The following is a 9,281-nucleotide window of genomic DNA, read 5'->3' on the forward strand; positions in this document are numbered from 1 at the left end:
TATCCCAGGAAAAAGGCCTTGTACGGCCACTAAGAGTGGGAAATAAGTACTTGTCCAAACAGTCTCCGGCACTTTCCAATGGGAAACCACTTTGTCCAAAATCGAATTTACATAATAAGTAGAATGACTCATAATCTTAAGACCTTGAATCTGTCTACATAATAAACAAACTTGATAAGAAACATTACAATATGATCACCACGGGTTTGAAGACTTGCAACAATAGTTTCTAAAGTTATATTACATTTTCAACTTAAAAAAAACTCCTACTAACATATTTCTGATTTGGAGGAATAATGCCATTCAACCTTAAGCAAACTTAATATAGTCCTCCTTATATAAGATCCCATAAGATTCCACTCCATTTAGCAATTCATAAGATTCGATGTCTCTTTCTGCTCTGAACACGCTGAAGCCAAAAGCTTCCCATCCACCAAAATATTGGTAATTTTATTTTCCCCATTCCTCCAATATTTAATATCAACATTTTTTCCCTGTTTCTGACAAAGCTCATAAAGCATTGTGAGTGGTTGTTGTAGATTTTCAAGCGGAACAATAGGCTCCAACAGTGGACTAAAGACCTGCCATCAACATTACATAACTTTATAACTAACAAAAAACAAAAAAAGCATCTTCAAAAACTCAGAGTAACTTTTTACCTCCCACATAAACTTCAAATCAAATTTAAGGCCCACGTTATAAAACCAAGCGAAAGAACGGGTTCAACGATATTCGCTAGGACTTTTGGTGCTTTTACCTTTCATTAACCTACCTAAACAATATACAAATCCAAATATCAGAGCATACAAAATAATCTTGATGCCTTTTTGCTGGGAAAAGTAATAAAAAGGACCCTGCATATAGCCTAAGGTAGAGTTGATAACGCTTTTGAGCAACATACATGTATGTCATTGTATATCTAGCGAAAGTAGCGTAGACAACAATATTCCTTTCTCTCCTAATCAACCACGATTATACCTGCATAATATGCTTCATCTCTAACTTTATGCATCCTTATACCCCTTCAAGTTCAATAATCCATTTATCAGTGTCTCATCATGGGTGCGTAGATGACTCACCAAAAAGTTAGCTTATATACACACCCCATTTTGTTGAAGGGTGGCTAAATATTGGAAGATATTGGAAGTTTTGATGTTACAGTTTGGCTCACAATATTAGTTAGTAAGCATTCAACTTATATTGCCTCGCCCATAGATGGGTGTAATATCAGCTTCAATGTAGGATGACAAAAATACTTAGCTGTAATAGTTCAAGTTCTTTGCCTTTAATCCGTTCATCTTTCTTGCGGCTAATATTACACTTACTAACTAATATTACAGCTAAGTATTTTTATTCTATACTTCATTTTTTTTTTTTCTTTTCTACAATATAAGGAAGATTTTATTTATTTTTTAGTTTTTTCTTCATTGTAATTCATGGTTTTTACAATGAAGATGTTAAAAAAGTATCAAGTCATGTTATAGCAAAATCTGGCTCCTGATCGAGTCGTTCATAATGCATTGATAAAATGACATGCAAAATGCAAAGTATGTATATGTGCGTAAAGTATTTAAAAGTTACTTATAACTGGCTGAGCATATTGTCAGTGACATTTTCTATCTGCTGCTGCCATGATATAGCTAGCAAAATCTGGCTTCTAATCGAGTCGTTCATATAATGCATTGGTAAGATGACATTGCAAAGTACGTAAATGTGTGTAAAGTTTTTAAAATGAGCTTATAACTGGCTGACCATATTGCTAGTGACATTTTCTATCTAGAGCTGCCATGATATAGCAGAGAATGCTTTGTCCTCATTCTTAAGTTCTTCTACAATTGGTAAGTATCAGTGTGGTCATGAGGTATAGTTTTTTTGAAACTTTCCTCATATATGTCTAAATAAAACTCTTATGAAGTTTCTCAGTATGTTTTTCAACATTATAAAAAATGTTGCAGCATGTGAAGGCGACAATGTTATTTCCTTAGCAAGATAAATATGTTTTGGTTCATCATAAACCATTTAAGTAATTCTAGTACTACCTTTTATGATTTAAAGCTTGCGATACATGCGTCAAAGTCATTTGATAGAGGTTTAAGTTCACTTATTAGGTTTAGGTTTTTTGAGCAGTCTCTAGTTGTTGACTTGATGCATTTAAAGGAATTGGAATGGTGTGGCGTCAAAAGGTAATACCAATAAAACTAATCAGGTGAGGGTGCGCATCTAAGGATTGTGTTAGTCTTACTGTGCTATTGAGGTCAATGTCATAATGTTGTCTACTGTAACTCATGGTGTACATATGTTAGGCAACAAAATTACAAACTAACAAAAGCAATGGAAGTTAAAACTGGAGAAAGTGAGAAGGGGAGTAGTTTCTAGCATGAAGCAGAGCTAAGCTAGGTTGTTTGAAGGGACTTCCAAGCAATTCTCAAGTGCTTCCATCGAGGTATGTGTACCGCCGACCTTACCTGGTTTTTCTATATGTCAAAGTTTGATAAACTATTTCTGTCTTCCAGCGAGTTATCTTATAGTTTGTTTTAAATTATATCTTGGTAGTTAATATCTTAGCAGTTTTGGTTCATTTAGGCATCTACGAATTGGTCTCTTGGTATCGTTTCTATATTCAGCATCTATTTAGAGTTTAAGTTTGTGAAGGTGACCTTTTTTATTTCGTTAGCAAGATGATAGTCATAAAGTCTAGAAATTACAAAAAATTATAAATAAATATAAATAAAAGCAATTAACTTAAAAGACAATAAACATTTAAATAAGTGATTTTTAGTAAATAAGTGAGTAGTAGATTTCTTACCTGCCCAAGCTTTTTAGACATGATAGAAGATACATACTGATTTTCTTACGTTTCCTATGAATGCATGCAGATATGATATGAGACGTGGGATTTAAATCTGAAATTGAAGTTCAGATGGAGAGTCATTGAGGCAGACTGTTGCTTGAACTTGCCTGATAACAATGTAAGACAATGTTAAATACAATTATCGGAAAATGTCATTTCCCATCGTACTACAACACAATAAAAAACATGAAGATGGTGTATAGTCAAAAGAACTTTACATACTTGATATCGATTTTGAAGATCACCAATGTCTCTACGAAGCATTTCTTCACGAAACACTGCCTACAAAATTAATCCAGAAATTTTATAATTTGTTAATTGTAACAGCTAATAAAAGAGCACCAGAAAATACGTCAGAAGAGTACTTGTTGTTCCATTCTAGTTAAAGTTTGCTTCAGCTCATCTAGTGTTTGAACTAATGCAGGTTCACGTTCACCAGCTTCTCTCAAATGACTTTCCAGTTCAGTTTAAAGCCAAAGATAGCTGCGCCTCAGCCATAATGCTTCAAAACCTCCTTGGCTGCACTTAAAGCATTTGTGTAATGCTCCTTTGGCCGCAAGTTCCGCTTGGTGCTTCTCGATAGTTTCTTGGAGAAAATTTTCAATTGCGACCTTGTCCCTTTTAATGCTCTCTACTTTATTCTCTTTTCTTTGAATAAACGGATGTCAAGTAATGAAATTACCATCGGAAGTACGCGTGCTCATTTGAAACTGAAATCTAATTTCAATCTTCACAGCTAGTGAGCTAGATAAAGATACGTGCAAAAAACAGTAAGTACCGATTTCGGCAATCTCAACATTATGTCACATTAAATACAATATCTGATGCATCATCCAAGCCTGAGGTTATTTCACTTATTACAATTATATACTGGAGACTCTAAGATCAATACTCTCCGTCTCTCCCCTAAATCCATTTTGCAAATGCATACTTTACTTCTTGGATGGCCCTCAATGAGAGCCTCTAATCTCTAGAGACAACATAGATGGTGGACCTTAATTGCACACAGCTTTAGAACCAACTTTGGGACCTTGATTTTCCACTATTAAATGGAAATTTCCTAGGAACCTCACCTCTAACTAAATGGAAGGCCACCTCCATCTTAGATAAACTCTTTATTATAGACAAAAATAGCGTTTTTAGGAATTCCTGTTTCTTTCACATTTTTAAAAACTAAAGAGGGAACCAAAGAATCTTTTGAGTATCAACAACACTACTCTCAACAACAATATTCGCAAAGAAGTGTGTTTAACAAAGACTCCCAACTTTCCTCACAAAGCTAAAGATGGATATTATCAATGAAGAGAATCTATAAACGTTAATCTTGTCAGTGCCTTCCCACAATCGCCTAATCCAATTTCAAATCATAATTGAAAAAATCTATAAACGATTGATTTAACTCCGAAAAACCATACCTGGCGAACAGATTATAACACTTTTCAGCAATGTCTTCTTTAGCCTCTTCAGCTTCTTTAATACAATTCTCTCAAAACCTCTCTCTTCTGGGTTTGAAGAATTGGTGGATTTGCCAGAGATGAGGGACTAAAAGCCAATGTAGACTGAATGTGAGAGGAACTTAGGGTGGTGAGCAACCACTAAAAACTCAACTTCGGGGGGGAAAAATGAAACTTAAGTGTTTTCTTTTTATATTCTAAAAAACTCAAACTTGTAGCCTCCAATTTTTAGGAAGAGCGTGGGTCTTTTTAGCAGTTTTTTTCTCCAATTTTTTCGTAATCCCCCTCATTACGTGGATAGCCTAATAGAGCTAAAAAAGGGACTGCTGTTATATAAATTCTTGGTCGTCAAAGAAAGATTGGAACTTCAACCTTCAAGTTGGGTTGAGATGCGCGAGCGTGATGTTACACTACTCGCCTCGCACATCCAACCGGTCCAAGTAGGTTGAATCCCCAACTCTTGGTCGTCAAAAATTGAACTTCAATCTCCAAGTTGGGTTGAGATGCTTGGCGTGATGTTACACTACTGCACATCCAACCCGGTCCAAGTAGGTTGAATCCCCAACTCTTGGTCGTCAAAAATTGGAACTTCAATCTCCAAGTTGGGTTGAGATGATCTGAAGCGTGATGATGTTGCACCTTTCGCCTCGCACATCCAACCGGTCCAAGTAGGTTGAATCTCCAACTCTTGGTAAGTAAACCAAAAGACTAAACTTCCAAAACTTAAACTTTGTCTGGGCTTTATACATTCTAAGAATTCTACAATTCAATTGGTGTCCTACGTTGTTTATGAGAACAGAGGATATGAGGGGAGTGGTACACTTAACTAATTAACTAATGATTAATTATATAAAATACGTATAAGCTCGGAAAGTGTTCGTCAAAGAAAGATTGGAACTTCAACCTCCAAGTTGGGTTGAGATGCGCAAGCGTGATGTTACACTACTCGCCTCGCATATCCAACCGGTCCAAGTAGGTTGACTCCCCAATTCTTGGTCATCAAATATTGGAACTTCAACCTCCAAGTTGGGTTGAGATGCGTGAGCATGATGTTACACTACTTCGCCGCACATCCAACCGGTCCAAGTAGGTTGAATCCCGACTCTTGGTCGCCAAAAATTGGAACTTCAATCTCCAAGTTGGGTTGAGATCTTGTGGCGTGATGTTACACTACTGCGCCTCGCGACATCCAACCGGTCCAAGTAGGTTGAATCCCCAACTCTTGGTCGCCAAAATTGGAACTTCAATCTCAAGTTGGGTTGAGATGCGTGGCGTGATGTTACACACTACCGCCTCGCGACATCCAACCGTTCAAGTAGGTTGACTCCCAACTCTTGGTAAGTAAACCAAAAGACTAAACTTCCAAAACTTAAACTTTGTATGGGCTTTATACATTCTAAGAATTCTACAATTCAATTGGTGTCCTACGTTGTTTATGAGAACAGAGGATATGAGGGGAGTGGTACACTTAACTAATTAACTAATGATTAATTATATAAAATACGTATAAGCTTGGGAAGTGTTCGTCAAAGAAAGATTGGAACTTCAACCTCCAAGTTGGGTTGAGATGCGCAAGCGTGATGTTACACTACTCGTCTCAAGACATCCAACCCGGTCGGAACTTCAATCTCAAGTTGGGTTGAGATCTTTGGCGTGATGTTACACTACTTCGCTTCGCACATCCAACCGGTCCAAGTAGGTTGAATCCCCAACTCTTGGTAAGTAAACCAATCCTTTGGTTAAAATAAACTTTTTGTGTAGCAGAACTATGACCTTAACATGTATATTTGAGGGTGCTAGACACTTCGAAAGAGTGACTTAATCAATTCAAAGACAATATGTAATCGGTTAATAATAAAACTACAAACTGGACCATGTCATGCCCAATTGAATCATATCATTTATGTTTGACACGTACAAATCATCCAATTTCAGGAGTAAATAGTAACCGGACATCAAGACTAAGTAAAGAGTCACTAAAAACTTGAGTATTAACATCCAACAAAGAAATGGTATTCTCACTATAAGCAATAACAGTTAAAGAACGTTCTTGAACAGCAAGCATACAACCAAAATGTTGAATATTACCACCCCTTTGTATTCTAGATAGGTAAGCAGTTATTTGTTGTTTAGAAAGAAAGTTTTGTGCAGATTTAGTTTTGTGCAGATTTAAGCCCGACTCGAGTAGTGAAAAGAGTTACCCGATTCTCCATTTTCAAAAGTTAATTGATAGACAAATAGCGGGGATCGTCAAGAACACCATGATTTTGATACTTTTGAATCTTGAGAATAGGCTTGACCGGTAACCTTGAAAGTATCTTCTCAATTATCTCATAAGGGAAATCATCGTTTGCCATATATCAGAAACGTAACTGCAAGAGCATTGTAATTAAATTTAACTAAAAAAAAAACAAAGAATTTAAATCAATAATAGTAACACAAATCACTTCCGCACAACTCCTAATAATAATAGTAATTTAAGCGGAAACAATTAAATTTGAAGCTATGGCAATTCACATGAGAAGAAAAATGTAGTAAAATAAGGTATTCGTGGAGAACGCTTACCTAGTGGAGTGAGAATCCAACTAACAATCAATCACTTTTATTTCTTCATTCTCAGTTTGCATCTTTTGTATTACGAAATCGTCCTATTTCAGTCTGGGAAATATAGCTAATTAATGGGTATGTTCTTTTAGCTAATAAGTTTTGAGTAAGTAGTCAAACTCAAAAACTTGATCTATGATTTAGTGATAGATTTGAGTTAGTAGTGAAATTTTTGACAATGAAATTGAGAAGTATCCAGAAAATTCAAGAAGAAAAAAGAAAGGTGGATTAATCTTTGGATGGGAGAGGCTTTAAAGGAAAGGTTTTTTCTTTTTTGATAAACGGAGGACGGGTTTCAGAATAGAAGTGTTTTGTGGCTTGTGAAAGTTTGATCATTAGCTTTCATCATTTTTCAGAGTGTTTTTCTCCACCTTTCTCGTAATCCCCCTGATGACGTGGATAGCCTCATATTGCTCTAAAAGGGACTGCTATTATTGCACTACATATTTCGTTGGACTCTAAAGCATCAGTCTAATCATCGTTTTCTTTTCTCGTAAAATCAAACAATCAACTAATACTGCACCAACTGCAAATAGCATGCATAAACGAATGGGACCTCTTTTTGGTGAGCAGTCAACTAAGTGTGTAATGTTTAAAACTCCATTAGTTTCAATTCTTTCCTCGTAAAATCAAGCAATCAACTAATTAATAGCATAAACCCCGTCGAATTAAAACTATATAAATTTTGAAAAAACATTGTACCTTTAAATTTGATGATTGGATTATTGTAATGCGTGTTAAGGAATAAAGAGTATGCACTTGCGACCATCTCAGTTTGATGATTAGAGAACAACACCACGGTGAGATTTGAGATAGAGAGAGGCCGTGGAGAGAAAAGGACCGGTTTTAGAGTTAGTTGTGCAAACCTCTGTCATTTGGGTTTTCTACGTGAAGAAGAAAGATGGGTTTTGTGGAGTCGAGTTAAACTTCCTTGTTTTTTCTCCACTTTTTTCGTAATACCAATTTTAAATATTTGAGGCAAGAGCTATGTGAAAACGTTATATCTGAAATTTGAATAAGAATTCTCAATTAAATAAGAAGAGACTTGCTCGAAATTGTAATTTACAGACCTTTGTCCGCACCCGAAGGAAAATTAACAATTTAAAAAATTAAATAAACAAATAAATCGTACCTATAATCAATTGAATGAACTTCAACAGCTTTTTCGAGATGTATAGCTCTAGATGACAGAATACACAAAATAAAATAAAATAAAAAAGATCTTGACAGAAGAAGAAGAAGACGCACCTGTGATGGAGCCTCCATCATGGTGAGAAGATGCAAATCTTCCCACTGATTGGGCAGTAGCAGGAAGGACAGGAATGAGGTAGTAGAAGCGGTTAAATAGGTATATCGCCCTATCGAAGAGGCTTTCTCCTCTCCACAGTGTAGACCGAGCTCTTCAATTGCTTCAAGCTCTTTACCAAAGATACAGTGTGATTCCTAATCTAAATCACACACTTTCATATTTTTAGAAGGCTTGAATATTTAGAAACTCTAGAAATTTCTTTTCATCCATCATACTTTCACCAGGATTCGCTGCCACAACTTCAATATTTTGTTCCCCTCTCTCTTCTACAGGGTCAGTAAAGTCAAGTTTAGGGTCTGATACTCTGATGCTTTATCATCCCAAACTCTGTTTTTCTTTGTTATTTTTTTTTTGGTTCCACCTTTGGAGCCTTGTTAACAACAGTATCAGTTTTCTTTCCACCTTTGGTTTTAGCTTCTGAAGCTTATTTACATCAAACACCCCAGCTTCAGAACTCCCATTTCCATTTTTTTCTTTGATTCACAATTCACATGATATTCAACTCTGCTTTCATGCCCATTGGATATTCCATTCTCCAATTTAAGCCCTTAGGATGAATCTTTATCTCCACCATCCTTAGAACCACTACTCTTTTGATTTCCACCGCCACCACCCGAACGCATAGATCAAGAAGTAAAGGAATCTCCATAGATCAAGAAGTTTTGATTTGTTGGATTTTGGAAGAGTAAGAGATGGGGTATTTAGTATTGTGAGGGAGATAGATGTGATGGGAGGAGAGAGAGAGAGGGGCGGAAGCGTACGAAGGGTTTAGTTAACCCATCAAAGAGTTTTTTACTTTTATTTTTTTTTTATTCGGCAGTTTTTTTCTCCCCCTTTCTCGTAATCCCCCTGTCTACGTGGACACCCTCTATGCGCTCTAAAAGGGACTGCTATTATATATATATAAAGATAGGGCATATTCCAGTCCTCCACTCCGCACCACACGAGAAACTCATAATCCAAAAGTCACTATCCCACATTTCCACCCCAAATTAATCATCCCAACGTCAATATAAAGGCCCATGCAAGGACTTTGCCCAACTCAATTTAATAGCCCAAATAT

At 36.2% G+C, this 9,281-nt stretch overlaps 1 long non-coding RNA gene across 2 annotated transcripts; it reads right to left on the reverse strand.

Moving 5' to 3' along the window:
• Nucleotides 1-292: 292 nt before the first annotated feature.
• LOC147489401 (uncharacterized) lies at nucleotides 293-3,319 on the reverse strand. 2 transcript variants are annotated; one of them, XR_015201128.1, is made up of 4 exons: nucleotides 3,217-3,319; nucleotides 3,074-3,133; nucleotides 2,807-2,958; nucleotides 293-581 (listed from the first exon to the last, which is right to left on the reverse strand). It is a non-coding gene; the product is annotated as an uncharacterized LOC147489401 (long non-coding RNA). The 2 variants fall into 2 exon arrangements; XR_015201127.1 differs by lacking the exon at nucleotides 293-581 and adding an exon at nucleotides 707-772.
• Between the last annotated feature and the right edge of the window lie 5,962 nt (nucleotides 3,320-9,281).

This window comes from Coptis chinensis, chromosome 7 (genome assembly GCF_015680905.1).
Source record: "Coptis chinensis isolate HL-2020 chromosome 7, ASM1568090v1, whole genome shotgun sequence".
Lineage (NCBI taxonomy): Eukaryota > Viridiplantae > Streptophyta > Magnoliopsida > Ranunculales > Ranunculaceae > Coptis > Coptis chinensis.